This window comes from Sciurus carolinensis, chromosome 4 (assembly GCF_902686445.1).
Source record: "Sciurus carolinensis chromosome 4, mSciCar1.2, whole genome shotgun sequence".
NCBI lineage: Eukaryota > Metazoa > Chordata > Mammalia > Rodentia > Sciuridae > Sciurus > Sciurus carolinensis.
Window position 1 is genome coordinate 50,682,232 of NC_062216.1, and position 22,234 is coordinate 50,704,465.

At 34.4% G+C, this 22,234-nt stretch overlaps 1 protein-coding gene across 9 annotated transcripts in view; it reads left to right on the plus strand.

The window, feature by feature from the left end:
• Slc20a2 (solute carrier family 20 member 2) overlaps positions 1–22,234 on the plus strand; it is a 100,388-nt gene that overhangs the window by 9,760 nt on the left and 68,394 nt on the right. The window contains exon 1 of one of the 9 annotated variants that reach the window (XM_047551102.1): positions 4,674–4,969. The exons of 7 other annotated variants lie outside the window; for them this stretch is intronic. The gene's annotated coding sequence lies outside the window, so the exon portion shown is untranslated. Of the gene's footprint in view, positions 1–4,673; positions 4,970–21,151; positions 21,385–22,234 lie in introns of those variants that run through there. One more of the 9 variants, XM_047551100.1, reaches the window with a different exon arrangement.

Here is a 22,234-nt window from a genome sequence, read left to right on the forward strand (position 1 = left end):
ATTTGCATTTCTGATATAGAAGAAATTGACACAATTTCAGTATTATTTTGTGTTTGGTTGATTATCTTCCTAAGTACCAGATTTTGATCTGTTGACTGGACCATATTGATGTATCAGGTTAGGTAAATTTATTCTTCTAAACCTGGGTTATTTGATCTTAAAAAATATACTAATTCATAGTGATTAGTTTTGTCTATTGTAATTTTTCTATGTTTATAAGGATTATAATTGGGTTAATTTTAAAATATCAGTACAGTCAGCCCTCTGTATCTGCTGGTTTCATATCAGTAGTTCCATATCCACAAATTGAGGCAACTCTGGATCAAAAAATATTTTTTAAAATAACAAATTGTTTCTGTACTGAACATGTACAGACTTTTTTCCTTGTCATTATTCCCGAAGCTATATAACAACTATTTGCATAGAATTTACATTGTATTAGGTATTGTAAGTAATCTAAAGATGATTTAAAATATACAAAAGGATTTGTGCTGGTTCTATGCAAATACTACATCATTTTATATAAGGAACTTGACCTGCTGCAGATTTCGATATCCACAGGGGTCCTGGAATTAATTTCTTGTGGATACTGAGGGAGGAAAATATTGAGCTAGAACTACCAATTCAAGATTTTAATAAAGTTCAAAATACATGTTTCTCCTAAAACTTCTTTCTAAAAAAGTTTTTGTTTATAACCAAGAGGTTTAAATAAGTTTAGTGTGTATTTTATGGCTGGTATTAGTTTATATTGACATTATACTCATAGGTAATCTGTATTGACATAGAAGGAAAGATGTGCATTAATATTTGAAACTGGTTTAAGCTGATTATGAAAAGTGGCTTTCATTTGTGTTCACTGGAAGATTCTCAGTAGGTGCTGTGGGCATTTTAACAACAGCATGTTTAGTTGCCATAATGAATGTCTAGCTAGCAGAAACGTTTGGGAAATTTCTGTTGTAGAATGAACTGAGGTACTGGTTGTCTTTGCTCCCTGTTACATTCTTTGGAAACTTTTTCCTGTTAGTGTTTTATTTGTATGTGGATTTTTTAAAATTAATATTGCTAACAATAATTGTCATCTGTATGGTCAGGCTCTTGACATACCTTTAATTCTTTGCTATTATATGATTTTCTAATAAAATTTATTGTTAAGAAATATATATGTTCATACATAGTATATAGTATATGTGTACATGGATAAGTAAACAGGCAAATATTAGGGAAGTTCTGCAGATCAATAGGTTTGTTGTAGAACCTTTAAAAAGTGAGGAAATTGAGGAAGGCTGTGCAGCTGTCCAGTGACAGTAAGTGATGAAACCAAGATTTTAATGAAATCTCAGCCTTTCAACCACTTTTCTATATTGACTTTTTCTATATTGACTGGCTGTTTTAAAAATGCATATTGTTTTGAACTAAGGAGTACTGTGTCAATTCTGCTTTGTACACATCTTTTTCCCCAAAAGAAAACAAACCAGAAAAAAAAAACTTTGTTCCTGATTTTAGAAGTAATGAGGCTCAGTGTTAAGAGTAGTCATTGCTTAATGGAAAAATAAAACCAGATAAAACAGAAAGGAATAAAGCAGCAATGAGAATCACTAGTAATTCTACCATCAGAGGTTAACATTTTGGATATATGGTTTCCTGACTTTTTTGTTTTTGGTGGTGGTGCTGGGTATCGAACCCAGGACCTTAGGCATGCCAGGCAAGTGCTCTAGCACTGAGCTACATTGCCAGCCTGGTTTCATGACTTTTTGATGTATAAATACATATACGTATATTTTCAAAACTAATAGGTTCACAATATACATGTTATGACTCTTTCATTTATTTTATCTTGGCCATACTTTGATGATATTGTTAAGTATGTATCTCCACTTAAAATATTTTCCAGGGTTGAGGTTGTAGCTCAGTGGTAGAACACTTGCCTAGCATGTGTGAGGCACTGGGTTTGATCCTCAGCACAGCATAAAAATAAATAAAATAAAGGTATTGTGTCCATCTGCAACTAAAAATACTTTTTAAAAAGATTTTCCACTTTCTAAAAATAACCTCTTTCTTTTAAAAAGTTTTAGATTTACAAAAAAGTTGCAAAGATAGTATAGACAGTTCTGATGTACTCCAAATCCAGTTTCCTGTATTACTAACATTTTATATTAATGTTATACACTTATTAAAACTAATATCAATACATTGTTGTTAACAGAAGTCCATACTTTATTCAGATTTCCTTAATTTTTACCTCATATCTTCTGTCCCCATGTCTCATCCAAGAAACTGCTATATTTAGGCATCATATCGCCTTAGATTCCACTTGGCTGTAGCAGTTTCTCAGACTTCTTGTTTTATGACCTTGACAGTTTTGAGATGCATTAGCCAGCTGTTTTTGTAGTATATCCCTCAATTGAGACTTGTGTTGGTCTTTCTGGAGGAAATGTGGTTAGAGTAGAGTTAGGAGTTTAAGGGAGGGAGATCATACAGGTAAAAGGACATTTTCATCTCATCATTTGAAAGGAAAGGTATGTACCATCAATGTTGAGTATTGATTTTGATCTGAAGCAACTTACTGAATAATGTTTGTCAGATTTTTTCACTATGAAGTTCCCCTTTTTTCTCCCTTTTACATGTTTTCTCTTGGCAACCCACAGTTAGGGCAAAATTTCTACATAAATTATTTGGAATTACTATTGTGCAGGTCATTTCTTCTCTCCAGGAGATTTATCTATCCTCTGTCATTTATTCAATCAGTTATATCAGTATAGACTAAAGGATATTTATAGTTTGGGTTATCCAAGAAACTTGCTCAAATTTTTATAGCTTTGGTCATTTGTAGCTCTTTTAGTTGGTTCCTGTGTCCCTTTGCCATACCCCTATCATTGTGGGTTTATATCTTCATTTTTTAAATAGCTTCACAGAGTTCCACTGTAAGAATGTACCATAATGTATTTAACCGTCTGGTATTGGTGGTAATTTATCAGATTTTTTCACTGTTATAAACAGTACTTTGATAAACAATCTTCACATATTTATGATAATAATGTCTGGATAATGTATTCAGGAAAAAGTTATTGTGTTAAAGGGTCTGGCCATTTTACATTTTACATGATATGTGACTGAGAGATTCTTAAGCGGATTTTTGAGGAGCAAGCATTTTCACCATACCTATGGAAAGTACACTTTTTTCAAATGATTGTAGTCACTTACCCTCCTAATTCTCTCTTTTTTTTTTTTTCCTTCTATGATCAGAGCTGATGGTGGGTATGGTAACTGTGGTTCTTTTTTTTTTTTCCCCTGTAGTGCTGGGGATTTGAACCCAGGGCCTTATGTGTGCAAGGCAAGCACTCTACCAACTGAGCTATATCCCCAGCCCATACCTGTGGTTCTTGAGCTGCTTGAGGTCTCTCATTGTCTCAAGACACCTATGCCATTTCAATGTAGAATCAGTTGCTATATACAGTTAACAGGTGAATTTAAACTCAATTCAGCAAAAACAAAACAGTGTTCTCAGATAAAAAATCATGTTCTAGGCCTGCATTTTAGAAATAGGTAACTTATTTGATGAGATGATTTGCCTGGAAGCTTTCAGAGAATCTGGATTTCTGCACAAGTCTCAGGATTCCTTATTATAATGGGTATGTTTTATATCCCATACAAGAAAGGATATTCAAACTTTCTATGTTGGAAATTTTCAGACATAAACCAAAGAAGACAATTTAATTAATTCCATGACCATATCACCCAGCTTTATTATGATGATTTGTGACAAGTCTTGTTAAAAACTTGTACTCAGTTCCTACTACCATATTATTTTGAAGCAAATCTCAGGTATTAAATCACTTCATTTATAAATAATATATTCAGAATGGAAAATCTTCTCTCAAAGCATAATCATATCTCATTATCGCACCTAAAAGGCTTTCTATTTAAGGAGGATATTTAGTCATGAAAACTTATAAAATTTATATTTACTATAGATTAGAATCTGATATTAGTGAAAATACAATTTCTTTTTTTTTTTTTTTTTTTGGTGCTGGGGATCGAACCCAGGGCCTTGTGCTTACAAGGCAAGCACTCTACCGACTGAGCTATCTCCCCAGCCCTGAAAATACAATTTCTTGGTATAATTACCCAGAAATTAGAGATTCTGTCCACCAGACAGAATGGCCTGGGTTTTGGCTTTTCTTAAAATCTGATATCTTGGGGGCCTTACCTGGAAGAAACAAATTAACCTCTTAGACAAGTCTTTCAGAGATAGAGAGTTATAAAAAATATATAACAGATGTCTCTTAATTATATATATATAAACATATATACATGTATATATGCTTTTATGTTGAAAGTATAATAAAAGTAACCAATTTCAAATACATCTGAAGTCAAGCATATTCAGGTATCCTAGGCCAAGGTACATTACGGATTTTAGATTCTTGGAATACATAATATTTAGCGTAGTATGCTGTGAATGTGGGTATATTTAAGATTTAGCTCTATAGCATTTCACCTACTCTCACTATTTTAAGGTTCTTTAAAAATCCCTTCTTGATGCACATGTGTGTGTGTGTGTGTGTGTATATATATATATATATATATATATATATATATATATATGCTTTTTTCACCCTATTTGTGAGTGAAGAAGTTCTAAGGACCTACGATGACAAGAATTATTTTTCTGATATTTCATGTTAACTGAAACCATGGATGGGAGTACAGTGGTATGGCCATTCCACTCCAGATCCTCCGTGGAAAGATTTTTGAATGTCAAGTTAAGATTCCTGCCTGCTATATCCTGAGGTGGAATTTTACAAAGCTTCTAAGAAAACTAACATATTGATGTCATAACTGTCTGCATTTACTATTAAGAAGACTCGAAAGAATATCAGAGGTGATCCCAAGGGCGGAGCAGGCATGACTTACTCTTTTCTTCAAGGAGCACATTATGTGGATTACTTGACTGTCTACGCCTTATAGGGTGATTAATTTTCCCTGTCTTCAATATTGCCTTTTTGGGGTTTCACTTGATCTTTCAAATTAAATGAGATGCTATTTCTCTCTAGAGAAACAGTTCTGTCTCAGAGGATTTACAACCAGAGTGACAAACTTCTTAAACACCCATTGAATTTATCCTGGAATTGCCTCTGGTTTTTGACATGTTAAAATATACAATGATTTAAATTGGAGATGGGGTGAAAAATAGAAGTTTTCCTTTGGCTTTTTCTAAGTAGGATTGAAACCAATTTTGGCCGCATGGTTTTATTTAAAATTGTTTTATTGCAAATAGACATTAATTTTGCTTGCTGATATTATTTAGCACATGCAGATTCACATTTCTAACCTGATTTCGACTTTTCTATCTTGCATTTCATAACTGTTGACTTGCCTTTGCTGTTTTCTTTCATCAGTAGGCTATGTTATTGTCAGTTTTATTTTCCTCCATTTGGAGTACTTTCTTTATTTTATTTCAGATTTTTGCCTCACTTTTATCTATTTAACCTCTATTCAATGAACACCTCTTAAGAAGAAAAATCCATACGAGTTTTCTTCTTGTTTCTGAGTGAAAGTTGAAAGTATAATAAAAGTAACCAATTTCAAATACATCTGAAGTCAAGCATATTCAGGTATCCTAGGCCAAGGTACATTACAGATTTTAGATTCTTGGAACACATAATATTTAGCATAGTATGCTGTGAATGTGGGTATATTTAAGATTTAGCTCTATAGCATTTCACCTACTCTCACTATTTTAAGGTTCTTTAAAAATCCCTTCTTGATGCACAGATATCTTTTTCTTAAAATCTTTGCTTTGGAATTATCCTACTTAAACTCTCTTGTTTTCTTAAGAAAAACAGCTTTGAGACTTTGAATTTCTTATCTTCTTTGTTCTTCAGTTTCCTCATCTGAAAAGTGAGAATATTACTTAAACTGACCAGAACCCTGGAAGAGCACTCTGGAAGTTAGGATCACCTATCTATTGTGTATTGAGTTAAATGAGAGAAACTATAGTATGGGGCGCACAATAAATACTCTGGAAATATTATTCCAGCCATCTTTTTCTGTAGCCATATCTTTGTATCTTTCTCCTTTGCATGTTGATAAATTCACTTGGATTAGAAAAATGGGTTATGTATCTTAAATAAGATGCCCTCTTAATGTTTTCCCCGAACTTTTTTTTTTTAACTTTTTGTTTTAAAATGATTACGGATTCATAGGAAGTCGCACAAATAGAACAGAGATCTCATTTACCTTTTGCTCAGCCCCCTCTCCCCGCAAAGTAGCTGTAGTACATGATCATAAGAAGAAAATTGGCATTGATTTAATCCACAGAGCTTATTAGGATTTCATTAGTTTATATACTCTCATTTATGTATGTGTGTGTGCAGTATTGTGTAGTTAATCATATGTAGATTTGTGTAACCATCACCACAATCAAAACAATTGATCTATCACCACCTTACGACTTCTCTTTATAACCACCCCTCATCCATCTACTGGTAACCATAAACTGTTCTACATTGCTATAATTTTGTCATTTTGAGAGTATTTTGTAAACAGAATCATGCAAAATATGTGACCTTTGGAAGTTGGCTCTTTTCTCTTAATATAACATTCTTTAGAACCATAAGTAGTTGTGTCTGTCAATAGTTCATTCCTTTTTGTTGCTGAGCAATATTCTCTGATGGGGATGTACTATAGTTTAACCATTGTCCATTGCCGGGCATTAGATTGTTTATAGTTTGGGGCTATTACAAATAAAGTTGCTATGAACATTTGTGTGCCAGTTTTTGTGTAGATCTAAGTTTTCATTTTCCTCTGTAATGCTTCTTAAGAATGCGTTCACTAGATCAAAGAAGTCAAAGTGTTTTTTTAATGCATTAGCATAGGCTTCTTTGAAAATATATGCTAATACAGTCAGTACTTGTAGATATATATAAAGGCAATCATTTCTTAATGGTGACCATTTTAAATAATATTCAATACCCTTGTTTTAAAATATTTTTTTTGTAGATTTGCAACATGAGTCTAAAAAATCCTGTCTTATATATACTATAATATACTGTTAATGAATCCCTTTCAAATTTTGTTGACATTTTTTCTGTGGGGAATATTATTGTTCTCAGATACTAAATTTGAATGGGAAATATTTCAAGTCATGTTTTTATTTTTATGAATTCTTTACAATGTGATGATGAATTTTTTAAAATACAAAGCTTAGCACAAAGAATTGGAATTCATTAGTTGACTAATTGTCCAATAACATTGAACTAATTGGTAGCATAGCGTTGGCACTTCTGTTTTCCAACATGGTATTTGGGGCCCTAAGATGTTTTATAAAATTACTGTCTCCCAGATTAATAATAGATTATAAATCATTATTAGGGTGAGGCTACAAATATTCTTTTGATATATTAAGGACTCTTAATTCTATATAACTTTGAGAAATACTAAGTTGGGCATCAAAAGTCAATATAAGGACAATATAAATTATGGATGGTAGACTGGCATTAACTTGTTGGTAGATTTTAGTTTTCCCAAATGTATCTACTTGCCTTAAAATAACTGATGAGGGAAATGTTCTGGTAAAAAGTTGGAAGAAGAGAAGGTTGAAAATGTATTTAAAAAAAAAAATCAATGGTTCTTAACTTCAACATTTTTATCATCTTGCTATCTTTTGAAACAGAATGAGTACCTATACCAGGGCCAGTTCAATTAGTCTCTCTAGAAGTGGTGCTCAGGCATAGGTTTTTTTCTTTTTTTTTTTTTTAAGCTTCCCAGGTGATTCTACTGTTCAGCCAAAATTGAGAACCACTGAATTAACAGGATCAGCTTCTATGCTCTTATTTCTTCACCCTAGTATTTGATAGTGTTGTACTTATCTCTCCCCTCTGTATTGGATTAGAGTGATCTCTATATAGTTTTTATATATGGCTCTACTGAAATTAATATTTTCCTAAAGGTAAAATTTCTGAAGGGAAAAAAATCACAGGTGAAGGTGAATGGTAGATATATATAAACTGTAATATAACTTTTGTGTGTGTAACAGAAGAATGCCTATAAAGTGTAGTCCAAACAGTGAAAAATTCAGACTCATTGAAAAGTCAAGAAGGAACTTGGACTTGATCTAAAACATACTATAAATAAGAAACTTTTTGGCAAATAAAGCATTTAGAAAACTTAAGTGGAGTGTGGGAGTGAGATCAGAGTATAGATAGATTTCTTTTCTTCCTTGTGATTAGCTTTTCTAGCTTAAAAAAAATCAATATTTACCTGTAACAAATCAAAGTAGGCAAGGATAATGAAAGTCCCCAACCATGTTCACAGCCTCATATGAATTCTTCCATACTTTTTTTTTTGTACTCATAAAAGCAAACATGACTTAGGCTTGTGAGTTTTTTGTTTTTTAAATAGGATCATATAGTAATATGTTATTCTGAAGCTTGTTTTTCATCCTTAATGTATCAGGTATTCAAGTCAATAGATACAGATTTGACTCTTGATTTCAAAATATGAACAGGGCAAGGGATATAACTCAATGGCAAAGTGCCTGCATAAGCATGATTGAGACCTTGGGTTTGATTCCCAACAGGGAAAAAAATAAATTTGGTAACTTATGAATAAAATATGAATAACCCCTTGATGTGGCTTTAAAGAACAAATTCAGCCCTTTCCTTGTGCATAGACATTCAATGTTTCCCTTTTTGTTATTTTTAAAAAAATTGTCACTACAAACAATGGTGTAATACTTTATCTTTGTATATGTAACCTTAAGTACTCGTGTTTTTATTTTTAAAGTATTGCTATAGTTCATGGTTTGTTTTTGGTCAGTTTTCTTAGTTTTGGGGTACTTTCTCTTTAGTGAAAATTAATGAGAATGTCAGTTGATTTCTACTTAATTGGTTCCTTCTGGGTATTAAGTTAATCATTAGATAGAAGAATCAACTATTTTACAAATATTGGATACTAATGAATCCTAGTGACCAGAATGGTTTTTGTACTTCCTAGAATCCCTTTGATAGGACTCCTTAAGAGGAAACCACAAAAAAGTTAGAAGTTGATGATGTATACCTCAGAGTACTCAGCCAATAGAACCTATAAAGTACTTTAGGTTCCCCCAAATAAATTTTAGATTACAGTATCTTCACTGTGTGAAGACCTGGATTGAAATAAGTGTGTCTGATTTCCAGATGACATAAATCTAGTAGAAATGGCTAATAACATAGGTAACAGACTACATTCAGAATACTCTTAAAAGATCATCATATGTTCAAAAATAAACAAGATAAAATATACTAAGGATTAATCATCTAAAGGAGTTGAGAACTGTTTGGGGGTAACAGGCAATCTCAAATGCACAAGATGAAAAATAGGAGTTTATTTGATCATAGGCTTATATGAGCTACTTCTGATGTGGCTGCTAAAAATGGAGTAATCTCAGGTTTCATTAGTGCATGCCTAAATTACATTGAGTCTGTTTCCCTGTTGATTGTCTAGTTAGATTACATTTGATGAATTGTGTTTAAGTCTATGAACCACATTTTAGATGAGACATTGGCAAAGGAGGGAGACAAAGAATTAGTGATGTTCGAGAATTGAAGCAACATGAGGAACTATTGCTAAAGGAGTTTGGGTTGTTGGATCTGAAGGATGAGAATGTAAAAGACCAATGGTGGCAACCCTTGAAAGTTGGGGAATAGGAAGACCAGAGTGGTGTATAGAACTTATGGGACACATAACTCATCAGTAAATGTTTGAATAAATGAATTGAAATTACAAGGCAAAGGATTTTGACTTGATCTAAGACAGACCCTTGTAGTAATGAGATCTTTCCAGCAATGGGATGGGCTGACTCCTTACTCTATAGAGCATTTCTAACCTGTGATGGGTGACAGGGATAGCGACTTTGGGAAGAATTCCACTCTAAGTAAAAGGCTGAATAACAGGACTTTAAATACTTTTTTAGTTGGAATTTTCTTTCTTTCCTTTCAAGAAACTTAATTCTAAAACAGAAGAAAGTTCTGGAATGATGCTATAGTCTCTTTAAAAGTACTTATATAGAAAGAATTCTATGGATTCAAGTCTATATGATTGTCATTACAGGTATTTCAAAGATGCTAAAAGTTGAAATACTGTAGGTTTTTATCTGAACCTGCAGTGTGTATTGCTATTCAGTGTGAAGTAACTAGTCTGGACTTACAGTATGGTATGGTTTTAAGTTTTCATTTTTGTTACTTTGAAAAGAAGAAAACCCACAATCTTTTCACGCTAAAAGAATGAGTAAAAAAGTAAATTTCACCATTGAGAAATGTCCTCATAGTGACTTTTGAAAACACAGGTATATTATCACCATTAGACCAGTTGTTTTGGATTCTGACCTCGATAATAATAATAATACTATGAAATTTATATCATGCTTTATCATTTACATAGATTTGCATACTCGTAAATTAAATAAATGCATCTCCAGCATTTGTATAAGTTGGTTGGGACTGAAATCTTTCTTTTTACTCTTCAAATAAATGAAACATAGAAATCCTTTAGGTTATATAAATGGACAAATATTATCAAAACTTTTTTATATGAAACTTTTTTTTAAAAACACTGTCTTCAGCTTGTAGTCTTGTAACAGGTTGGGGGCTGCAGCCATTTAGGACACCATGATTTCTACTTCTTTTTGTAGTGCCAGAGAGGTATAGGTTAAAAGTCAAGATGGGCTGGTGGGTTCAAATTCAGCTCTCTCACATAGTGATTGCCCATGTCTGGCCCTCACTTGTAAAGGAGAGATAATGACAGCACTTATACCATGTGAGAAATCTCTTAGCATAGCACCTGACCCATAGAGCAGACTCCATAAACCATCTATTATTGTATTGTCTGCTCTCACCTCTTGATTTCTTTTCTAGTTTTTTTTTCTTCCTCATTTAACAGGTATTATTATCTGATTGTCTCAAACAATTCTTTTTTTTGGTACTGGGGATTGAACCCAGGGGTGCTTTACCACTGAGCTTTGAGACAGGGTCTTTTTTTTTTATTGTATACAAATAGGATACATGTTGTTTCTCTGTTTGTACATAGAGTCAAGGCATACCATTTGTGTAATCATACGTTTACATAGGGCAATGATGTTTGATTATTTTTTTTTTCCCTTCCCCTGAGACAGGGTCTTGATAAGTTTCTTAGTTGTTGAGGCTGTCCTTGAACCTGCAATCCTGCCTCGGCCTCCCAGGTTGCTAGAATTACAGGCGTATGCCACCTTGCCAGGCTTTGAACTATCTTGAACACAGCATGTCTAAAACTAATGTTTTATATTCCTGATCCCCACCTTTTATCTAAACCTTCTCCTTCTGTATCCTCCTGTCTTCTCTATTTGATGGTACATTCATCTGAGGAAGTAGGGGAAAAGGTTAACACCTTGTGCTTTGGAGTCACAACTGTATGGGATTAAATTCCTGCTCCACCACTTATCTCCATGTGACTTTGGAAAAGATAATTAACATCTCAAAATCTGCTTTCTCAACTATGAAATAGATATAAGAGCAATCTCTTATAGAATTGGGAAAAATTAAGGAACTCAGTACCTGTTAAGTGTTTCATATGACTCCTGACAATTCCTAATTCCTCCTCTTTCCCATCAGCCAAGTCATCAGTGCCATTGCTTCAGAAGTCTCAGTTTCCTCTTTGTCATCAGCACCTTTGCACCGGGGTTTCTTAAGCTGAATCTATTACTGAAAAAGGTTCAGAGTGCCCTAAAATTGAATGTACATTTCTTGAGATATGTGCATTTCTCCTGTGTAAAGCTTTTAGCCTTTACCACAAACATCACACAAGTCAGTAACCCATAAAAGGATAACAATTTCTGATTAAGATGCTTCTCTCTTGCCTGATTTCACAGCCTGTAAATGAATACAATCCTCCCCTAGTGTGTCTATCTCTCATCTGCTCTTCACATGGCTACCCAGTTAACTTTAAAAATGTTTTCATACCATCCTGTGTCAATAATTCCATTGACCCCTGTTGTCTACAGTGATGGTTTTTATCCTTGACCACATACTAGAATTCCATGGGAAGTTTTAAAAATTACTAATGCCCAAGTCCCATGCCAGACCAATTAACAAGTAACAGGCATCATTATTTTGCTTCAAAACTTTTAGAGAGATTTCAATGTGTATCCAGAGCTGAGAGCCTCAGGGCCACAGGGCAATGGACTAAAGACATGTGGACCTCATTGATCTCTCATCAGTCTGTTCTTTTGTAGCCTAATCTACCTCTTCTCCCATTCTTGTCCCATTTGATGTTCCCAGAACATGCTGTGTTGTTTCCTACCTCTTGGTCTTTACCTGTTGTGATTGCTCTTCCTAGAATGCCTTTCACCTTTTTTCTACCTGGGCATTTCTGTGGCAAAAATTCCCCTACCCCAGACCCCAGCTCCAAAGACAATTGCATCCCTTACTTTTGCACAAATTTCCATTATAGGATTTGCTGTGTTGTAATTATTTATAAGTCTGTTTTCCAGAGCACACTGAACTCCTCAGAGATAGGATCCTATTCATTGCATTTCCCTCATGCTTGGTACCAGGCAAAGCAGCTCTCTGAAAGCTTAATAGAAAGTGAGAGTGAAAGAACAGCAGCTTGCTCAGGGAATCAGGAGATCTACGGGGTTGGGAAATACAAGTATATATGCAACACTAGCTGTAGTTAGGAAGACTCCACAGTTTTGTCCTCTTCTATTGCTTTTCATTCTTTTGTAGACAGGAAAGATCAAAGTATATGAAGTTTATCATCTAGGACTAGGAAAGTTAGAACCAGCTTTTAAAATACCTCCAAACATTAAATGTTAATTGAATATTATAGCATAAAATCATATTATATTTATCTCTTAAGACCTAGAGATTTCTGAATGAGAGATGGGGAACCAGCCATTAGGATTGTGGCAGCTGTTTATTTAGCCCAGTGGATTATCCCAATTTAGTTACTGATCTAAAGATACCCTTATTTGGACAGTTCTCTAGACATTATATGTTTCTAATTTTGATCTCACCCCTGGCCTTTGTGTTGTAGCTGCTGTCTAATCCTTCTCCTGGTTATTTTTAATATGTTTCTTTCTCCACATGTCTTAGAATTGTACAATACATTGTAAAGAATTGTAACTTAAATATGATTTATTCTTCCTGTTTTTTAAGTGCCAAGGGTTAATTTAAGCTAAAGATGGTTTTGAGAGACATTGCTTTATTTAGAAAATGATCTCAGAAATTGTTTTGATTATTGTTTGGGGGATGTTGGGACTGTTTATTTGCCCTCACTCCCCAAATATTGACCTCTATAAAATTGGTATGATCAACACTAAATACTAGTCTAATGATATGATTTGCGCATTTGTGTCTCCAGTATGCTGCATATGAACAAATAGAATACTCAAACTAGCTGCCTATTCCTTTAATAATCATGAATAAAAATGACAAATTTTCTTTTTCAAAATCAAAATACTAGTTGGAATTTATAACTGTTACCCTCTTACACTTCTACCTTATTTTAAAAGAGTATTTTGTTCTGTTTAAAAGCTTTTTAAAGGACTCTGGTTCTATCAAGAACTCCCTTTTTCAATATGGTTTTCATGAAAGGTTCTCAATTGGGAAAATGGAAAAGGGTAATTTCCAGTTTGGGTTTTTTTTTTTTTTTTTTTTTTTTTTTTAAGAACAATAATTTTGGGTAGATCTGAGTCAAAAACCTGTGAAATAACCCTCTCCTGGCAATTTGAGAGAGAATATAATATCAAGGAAAAGAAGAAACCAACTCTTAAAATGAAAGCATTAAGGTCTAAAATGGATAATCATCTATTACTTCACAATCTATAATCTACAGTCAACCAAGGATATCCCAGGACTGTTTGTCCACTACCTGTTTGTGAAGCAGTTCCTATGTAAAGGATCTGGTCTCTGGTGTTTCTGAGAATGGCCTCTTGGATTATTATAATTGTTAGACTATTATGTTGATCCTTCTGGTTTTGGTGTGTTGCTTATTGCTGCTTCTTTGAAAAATCAGCAATCACAGTACTTTTAAAAATGAAATGCTTTGTGTTTAAGTATTTAATCATGTACATTTATCAAGACACGTATGCCATGTCTCTCTGTTGAAACTAGCCACCTGCTGGATTCTTGTGGTGCAGTTAGAATCTCATGGATATTTCATCGCTAATTTGAAGTTAATTTTTAACTGCTTTTCCTGAAAATGATCACTTCTCAGTTTATCCAGTTGGGAATAGATCATATGTAGTCACAGCAAAACTATTTGTTAAAAATTAGAAAATAAATTCTTGATTTCCCAAATCTTGGCAAATTGATGCCAAGTGTCTTTTACTATATGCTTGGGCATCTATTCTTCAAACAAATTTTATAAATGTTCAGACACTTGATAGGGAAATAGCAGAACCATTAGAATATATTTCTGAATTTTCTAGTAGTAAAACTAGTGACTTTGGGTTAATGTTATGTGGGCCCTTTCAGTCTTACCCTACAAATTTCATTTCCACTGGAAATAAGATAGCAAGGGAGCCTAAAATTACAGAACCCCAAAGTAGATTCTCTAATTACTTACGTAGTGGTTCAACCAGGAATTTCCCTTCATTGTTACTTTATCTAGCATATATGTATGTATGTGTGTATGTGTGTATGTGTGTGTGTGTGTATATTTATACACATCTATGTATATAATTTTTAAAATCTATTGTCAAGCACTGTTTTGTGGACTTTATGTGTGTTGTTTTTGCAATAGTCATTGGAGGTTGTATTCTTATCCTGAATTTACAGATGGGCAGGGAGAATTCAAATAACTTCCTGTGGTCTCAACACTAGAAAATGGTAGAGCTGGGATTTGATCAAACTCATCAGTAACAGCTCTGTTAAAGCACCCTCTTAGAGCCTTCTAGAAAGTAGGGTAGGCCATACTAAAAAAATGGTGTAGACTCCATAGCCTAGATTTGGAGAAATCAAGTACTTTATCAGTAATCAAAACAGTTATTAATTAATGGAACTGAAATCTGAATCCAAGCTGTTCCTCAGACACACATTATAGCTTTCCTTTCTCTATCTTTGCTTGTGGCATTGCTTCCATGTAATGTTCTTTCCACTCCTTTTGCTATTGAAAGTCAGTATGTAGAAGGCTCAATTCAAATGTCATTTTCACCAAGATGCCTTTGTTGATTAATACAGGTGGAAACTTCTTTTCTTAACCTCCCTATTGGAATGAATTTTTACCCTTGGAGATGCTTACTCATTACCCCTTTACATGATAAAGTTTATGTATACTGTCCTGTCTCATCAGATTATGTGACTCTTGAGGGCAGAACTGTCATTTATAACATTTCTCCTATAGTCACAGGCATCTTTCCATTCATGCAAATCTTGCAAATGTTTGGGAGTTTGATAGTAGCAGGAATCAACTGTTTAACAAGTGTTTGTTAAATGGATGACTGTTAGTGCAAAATTTCCCAGTAGTATTCTAATGCACTTAAAAAAAAATTAACTGTGTTAAAACAAGTATTCAAACAAAGCAGTGATAATGCTTCCTTTACTTTCACAGTCCTGGTATAAATTATTTCATAAAATGATGCTGAATTAAATATTTGTTAACATTTTAAAAAGAAATATCTTGAGTTTGCTACTACTTACATCAGTTTTTTAACTTGCAAAAAATTGCTTGCTGAAGAAAAAGTCATATTTTTAGTGTTCTCTGTTCATGTGCATATAAATTGATACTCTATTTAGAGTTCAGAAAAATTGAATAGCTATGGATTATACCAATGTAATCATTTTGAAAGCTAGGGTGGAATAATAATTCTTTAGTGTACAGATTTCTTTTTTAGGTCCTTAAATCCTTACCTTTTAAAAAATTTTTAATTCGTTCTTTTTAGTTAACATATGACAGTATAATGCATTTTGATATATCATACATTCGTGGAGTATAACTTCCCATTCTTGCGGTTGTACATGATGTGGAGTCACACTGGTCATGTATTCATATATGATTATAGGAAAGTTATGTTCGATTCATTCTACTGTCTGCTTGTAGATTTCTTGAAGGTATGTGTATTAGTGAACTTTTGCTGCCCAACAAACCACCTAATGTTAGTGGCTTAAAAAAAACACTTGCACACATTTCTTATGTCTCACAATTTTGAGGTCACCTAGGTGGTTCTGATTTGAACTAACCTGGCTGATCTTTGTGGTTAGCTGGCAGGTTGGCAGGGGTTCTGTGGTTTAGGATGGCCTCACTCACACATCAGGCAGTTGGCAGGTTTACAGGTGCATGGGTCTTTGCTCCATATGGTCTTCTTGTCCTCAGTAGGCTAGCCAGGCTGCTTCATATAGTAGCCTTAGAGTTTCAAAGAGCAGCAAGAAAGGGCAAAGTCAGTCCCAGAGAGCCAGAACTTTCCAAGATTGTGGGTTAAGCTTGCTATTGTCCCAGTGGCCAAGCGCAGAGTTGTCAAGGGAAGATAATGCCTAAGGCTAAGGATACAGGGATATAGGAGAAGATAGGGGGTCATTACTGCAACAATCTACCAAGATATGCAGTTTGCATTATTATTTGGTCAGTGTTGAAATTCTGATTCAGCCTCAGGCTAGGGATGGAGGCAATATAATAGAAAAATTAAACAGGCTGTGATAGTTACAGGGTTTTAAGAGTATTTACAGACCCCAGTTTTCCCTGAAATACTTAGCAATCATTTGGAGTTCATTTTAACTTTTATTTTCTGAAGCTTTAACTATAAGAGGAGAGAGCCTTTAATACTCTTTCAGTAAATATCCCAAAATTGATCTTCAGCAAATACTACACTGATGGTAGAAGTGGTGTGATCATAATAGCTAACAACCATTTACTGAGAATACCTGTGTGCCAGTGCTGTACATCATCTCATTGAGTTCTCACGGCCCTTTGATGTCATCTTTATTGCCTCTTTATCACAGATGAGGAAACAGACACACAGATGTTAGGAAGCCTCTTGAGACTGCAGTGCTGATAGGTGGTGCATTAGATTTTGCACCCAGGTCTTTCTGACTATCTACCTACCATCCAAATAATTTCTTCCCTAATAGGTTGATATTTTTTTTTCTTAAGCATTCATATGTTGAAGGCTTTGAGTATTTTGTATCATCCTCTGAAAAACTGAGAACCATGGTAAAATCTGAATTTTTTTCCATACCCTACCACTTTCAGTAGCTGGACCAAACATTAGATTTAACATAGAGATGATAGTCAGAATGGAACCCTTCTCTGCTATTTCCAGATATCATTGTTAGATATTTTGTAATACTAGTCCTTCCATGATCTCTGACTCTTCTGTTTCCAAAATAAAATATTGGATAATAATCTCAAGTTATTCTAGAAAATATATTTAAAATTTCATCAGAAAGTAATCTTCATTCAGAAAATAGACCATGTCCCTCTTGTGTGACCCTTACTTCCTATGATAACATGTTGCACATAAACTGTATCTTCATACTTCCCAAAATGTTGTATTTGCCTGGATGAGTCAATTCCACTCACCAAAATATAAACTCCTTCAACACAAAGACTTTGTTTTTCCTTTCCGTCCCCAGTAACTAGAACATACCCATATTGTTACAAGATGTTATAACTGAATTCCATACATAAGAAAAATTTTTTTATTCCCTTTAGGTTTATTTATCTTCATTTCTGTCTAAATGGTCTTTCCCTCACTTTCTGTCTCAATTCTTCAATTTTCTTCTGCTACCATCTGCTGCCAGGCTAACCTCCTGGCTCTTTATTTTTTGGGTCACAGACCCCTTTTTTGATAAAGCCACAAACAAAGTTATCACTACAGAAAACATACACTCCTTGAACAAAGAACATTTTGTGTATTATTTCAGAGGTTAAGAATGCAAACCCTCTAGACTCTGGATCCTTGAGGACAAAACTAAGCTTTTCTCATCCTTGTGTCCCCCATATTGTATTTTCTGTTTACTAATACATGTGAGTGAGCACATGACTATATGTATGTGCAGGTTAATATATGTTGTAGAAAACTGTTGTCAGAAAGATATTTCTAGACTTGAACTATCTAATAGGATATTCCCTAAGTACATGAGCACTTGAAATATGATGTCCTAATTGTAGAATGCACTCTAGGTTTCACAGATGAGTATAAACAAAAGAATATATGATATTAATAGTTTTAAAATAATTACATGTTGAAATAATAGTTTTTTGGACATACTGAGTTAAATGAGATAACAAGATATATTATATATTACTAAAATTAATTTCATCTCTCTCCTTTTTTTTTTTTTTTTTTTGGTACTACGGAGTAAACCCAGGGGTGCTTGCCACTGAGCCATATCCCCAGCCCCTTTTTATATTTTGAGGCAGGATCTCACTAAGTTGCTTAGGGCCTTGCTAACTTGCTGAAGCTGGCTTTGAACTTGTGATCCTCCTACCTTAACCTCCTGAGCTGTGCATACCTATAATCACTTTTTTTTTTAAAGTGACTATTAGAAATATTAGAATTACATATGTTGCTGTTCCAGAAGGTTGCTATCCAGGTTAATTCATTAGCATGAATTCATAAAAGTGGCAGTTTTAAAAAAAATGTCTTGAATCTACTGGGTTAAAGATTTCTTAGATCTCTACCCTGCACTTGTATGGTGCTACCTATCCCTCCTCCCTCACATTAAAAATTCTGAGAACAAATGGAAACACTTTACCTTGCTTTTAATGATTCACAGATTTTTCTCCACTGCCATAAGGATACCTAGAAAAAAAATGCAGTTGTCTCAAGTTATTTTCACTAATGAAAAGGAAGCAGCAAAGTGACTAATGTAAATTGAAGGATACACTATTTTCTTTGGAATGTTTTGGTTATTGCATTTTGGAACAGGTGTGGTTGCTGTTGAAAGAAACAGCGAGTCATACTCAGCATATTTGACCTATGAGAAGCTGAAAAATTGCTCAGTGTCCCCTGCCTTCTCTATTATGGATATTGAATCCGTCGTACATCAAATTGTTCTTCAGTGCAAAATCTGATGCATAACTGAATTTGGTATGTTTGCTTTTCTTACTTTCTGGTTTAGGGCAGAAATAATGTTTTGGCTTAAAGACTACTGTGGCATAATAGAGTAAGACTTAGTATGTCAAAAATGCCTCACAAGCCAAGTGCTGTGGTGCTCATCTCTAATCCTAGCCATTCAAGAGGCTGAGTAAGGGGGATTGCAAGTTCAAGGCCAGCCTGGGTAATGTAGCAAATAAACAAAAAAGGCATGAGGTTGGGGATTTTGCTCAGTGGTTGAGAACCCTTGGGTTCAATCTCCTGTGCTACAAGAGGAGGTGGGGGGAGAAAAGCCTCACAATGCCCTCTCTTGGCATTAAGAATTCCAGAATAAGTTTGCTGTGGATTACTGAGAATAATTATATTAACTGAAGGTCAGCCAGTTAAAAAAAAGTTAGTGCTGACTTCTTCCTATTAACACAATGGAAATGCTCACTTCTAGGGACTTTGGTTGGAGTGACATGGAGTACACAGCCACCATCTTGTAGAGATGGGTCAGGTGCCAGCTGCAGCAGCCTGAGTTTGGTCATTGGGGATGGAGAGTCAGACCAACAGCCAGCAGTTTTTGTAAACAACAGGAAGGGGATTATGCTGTCCAGTACCAGCTTATGCAATGAAAATCAACCCGTTCGCTACTTTTGGCATGCGTGCCACAGATGGACAATGCTTCGTGTTTTAAGGGTCCATGTACATGAAACCTGCCAGTAGTAAGAGTCAAGGAGTGATTTTTAAGCTCTGGAGCTCAGACCTGAGATTTGGGAGTTGAGTAGAATAAACTCCTAAGTGTAAACTAACTTGTAACATTTTTAAATTAGGAAAACAAGCAGTTTTGAAAAGTCTATAGGATTATAGCTAAATAGTTAATATGAAAGACATGTCATAGAGGGTTTAGGAGAGGGATGGAATAATCCAGTGTTGATTCAAGTCATTGAATTACCGTATATCTGTTTTCAAAAGGACGGGGAGTGACATCTCCAGAACTGTTTGGAGATTTGATTGATGTTTGAAAGTGCTTTAATATCTTTTATAAAGTATCCATTAAAAGTAAAATATGGCATCAGAAGTGAATTGTGTAAAGCAAACTTATCTGAATCATCTTGAATAGATGCTTAGCAGTTCTGTGTCTTTGTTCTAAGTTGTACTTAATAAGGGCATGGGGGGTTGCTACTGGGGATTGAACTCAGGGGCACTCAATCAGTAAGCCACATTCCCAGCCCTATTTTGTATTTTCTTTAGAGACAGGATCTCACTGAGTGCTTTGCACCTAGCTTTTACTGAGGCTGGCTTTGAACTTGAGATCCTCCTGCCTCAGCCTCCCCAACCACTGGGATTATAGCCATGTGTCACTGTGCCTGGCTGGCATTTTTTTTTTTAAAGAAAGTACCATGTTCTAATTTTTTTTTTTTTAAGTATCAGTTGTGTTCTTGGGATTGTTAATTGTTTCTTAAGCTCTAATATGCTTTAAGGATGTTCAGTCACCTATAGAGGACAATTTTTCCATTTGCAGCCAGCCAAGCAGTTAAATGTACTTCAAAATGCTTCTTGCCAAGGACAATGTCTTTTGCAAATATTTGAGATGTTTGTTCTCTGTTGTGATTTATTAGTGAACCTGTGTCCTCCTAGCAACTCCTTGGGAGGTACAGAAGACAAAGCCAGAAAGCATGTGGATGCAATTAATTCAGTAACTATACAGAAAAAGCTTTAATTAAAGGGTGTTCAATTGATAGGCTTTTTGGTATGTGTATTTGATGCCTACTTAATTTCACGTAGTACCCCATTTAAATCATACTGTTCAAATAATCTGTCGGAATGTCCTTTTAATCTACTTTTGCTTGTGAAAGAGCATGCAGTACTGCCACCTTGTTGCCAAAGTTTTGTCTGATTTGAATGTGCATAAAATCAAGTGATTGCCTGTTGCAGAAAAGAGCTTACTCTTTCTCTTTGTCAGTACTTGCAAAACCAACTTAAAAGAAGTTAGTGTTATTGGACTGAATTCAATAATTAGCATAATCATGATGCTATGTATTGTTCACTAGGGCACGCCCCTTGGCCAAATTTCCCATTAAGAGGACACCGATGTTGTCCTAGTGAATAAATCCCGGCACACATGATGCAAATCAGCGTGTTCCTGCCTGCTGCTCGGCTGCAGTTAATTTTAGCCAGGGTTTGTTCTATGAGTTGTAAAACTGTTTACCCAAGTAGAAGTTAGTAAGCTGAAATGTGACTTCTCGGCCTAATGTGATAGGATATCTATTTTAGACTTCAGATTGTGTTTATGATCGGGAGAGCAGACTTCTGAAGAATTGTGGTTCAGATTTCCTTTGAAACTACTTGTAAGTACTGAGTGAATTTTTAAGACTTCTCTTTGTTCTTTGCGCCTCAAACCTTCCTAATGTGACTATCATTAGTAATTTTTAACTCTTAGGAAAACTGGAAACTTTGGGATTGGTACTTTAGGGCCATGTAAGATGGTGGCAAAAGGTTTTTCTTTAAATGAATACTGAGGAAAGAAACCCACATTATTGTTTCCCAAGAGAAATTATTTTATTCTTACTTATTTTTATTTTTGTAATAGCAGCCTATAGATTATTACTTATTTCATCTGTTAAAATATTTAATTAGTAGAAATGGTTCCTGTAAATACAGGAACGTCATATTCCATGGTAACCTAACTCTAGGGTGAAAAATATTCAAAGCAAATTCCTGTTCTACCCGGCTCTACAAGTTGATACTGCAAAAATAATGGGAGCATCAAATGTAATTTTGTTAAATGTATAGATGATTAACTTTTTAAAAAAAGATTTTGTGTTTAAAAATAGGCCCATATGTTCCTAACCAGAAGTATTTTTTAAAAATTAAATTATGAGAAAGAGTGTAGAGAGTAATTTGAAGCATCCTCTGTTTGATTTAGTTATCAAAATTATCCAGAGGCCATGAAAGTCTCTCCTCTTAAGTGTCTTTAACAAGTTATTACTAACTTAAATTTGGGCTGAAGAAAACTGACTTTAGTATCGAATATTTTAAATTAAATCAGAATCATCTTGCTTATTTTGAAGCATGTTTGCATTCTGAGTAGACCAACTTCATGTCAAAATAGCTTGCTTATAACATACAACCAGGCAAAACTTCTTTTTATCAATTAACATGTAAATTACATCAGCTCTAGGAATATTGATTTTAATA